Source organism: Globicephala melas, chromosome 13, assembly GCF_963455315.2.
Source record: "Globicephala melas chromosome 13, mGloMel1.2, whole genome shotgun sequence".
Taxonomy (NCBI): domain Eukaryota; kingdom Metazoa; phylum Chordata; class Mammalia; order Artiodactyla; family Delphinidae; genus Globicephala; species Globicephala melas.
The window spans coordinates 5,145,144-5,146,323 of NC_083326.1; the positions used below are offsets into that span (position 1 = coordinate 5,145,144).

Below are 1,180 nucleotides of genomic sequence, written 5' to 3' on the forward strand. Positions count from 1 at the left end.
ACTTTTACTTTGGGTTTTCTAAATAGGCAGCTAAACTTAGTTAGAACTCATACACAGTCTTTTAATTTTTTATTTTAAATTATGAAACATTTTTATGTTTCATAAATAATAATGATACAAACAATAATTATGATACATGTTATATTCTCATTACCTAAGTTACAGAGATATTGACACTTTGCTTCTGCTCTTTTTAAATAACAATTTTTCCTTTCAATAATTTCTTTGAAAAATGTGGAACACTTGGCAAATGTGCTTGTCATCCTTGCTCAGGGGCCATGCTACTCTTCTCTGTATCGTTCCAATTTTAGTATATGTGCTGCCGAGGCGAGCACCCTCTGCTCTATTTAAAGACCTTTCCTGGGCAGAGCCTAGGCCCGGCTTTCCCTGAACCTACTCAGAAGTCCCCACCCTCATGACACTGCACTGATTTCCCTCGAGCATTATGTGTGCTGGGGAGGGCAGAAAGGGGCAATGAGGAGTACCTGCCCACACACCTGGGCTCCCAGACTTGTGCCCTTTGTCCAGTTCCAGCGCCAAGCTAGTCTGGTGGGACCCAAGAGATGCCATTGGTCCCCGGAGTCTTCCAAGGGTTTATGACATAAGGGGTGGGCAGGGGACACACACAAAACAAAACAAAGCAAGATGGAGAAAAATTATGTAAACATGTCAAAACAATTGAGTTAACTTTGTGAAACAGCCTGGGAGTGCTTCTGGAGAGAGAAAGACCAGGGTGGGCTGGAGTCACTCTGGAAGTTTTAAGACCCAACTCAAAGCTCACTCCTTCCAGGAAGACTTCTCCATGGCTGGAGGAGCCCTCCCCTCTGCAGGTGCTGTTGCACTAATCCTCATGTACACCTCGCAGGTGGTACTGAGCAGTCACCACCTTCTCTTGTGATTATTTAAGTCCAAGGTGAATCACCCCCAGGGAAACCTGCCCTGGCCCTGTGAGCAGAAGCCTGTCTATGAGCTTCATTGCTCCCCAAACTTCCCTCCACTGTGCCACTGAGTACAGTGTAGTGGGACTGGCTGCTCCCACATCTGTGTCCCTCACCAGACTTAATACCCTGGGAAGGGAGGACCCATGTGGGCCTAGTTCATTGCCATGTGCCCCAAGCCTTGTGCAGTGCCTAGACCATGATGGGCCCTCAACCAATATTTGTTGAATGAAGGAATCTCC

At 46.4% G+C, this 1,180-nt stretch overlaps 1 non-coding gene across 1 annotated transcript; it reads right to left on the reverse strand.

The window, feature by feature from the left end:
• Window positions 1-228: 228 nt before the first annotated feature.
• LOC115859404 (U6 spliceosomal RNA) lies at window positions 229-335 on the reverse strand. The gene has a single exon (XR_004042056.1). It is a non-coding gene; the product is annotated as a U6 spliceosomal RNA (small nuclear RNA).
• Between the last annotated feature and the right edge of the window lie 845 nt (window positions 336-1,180).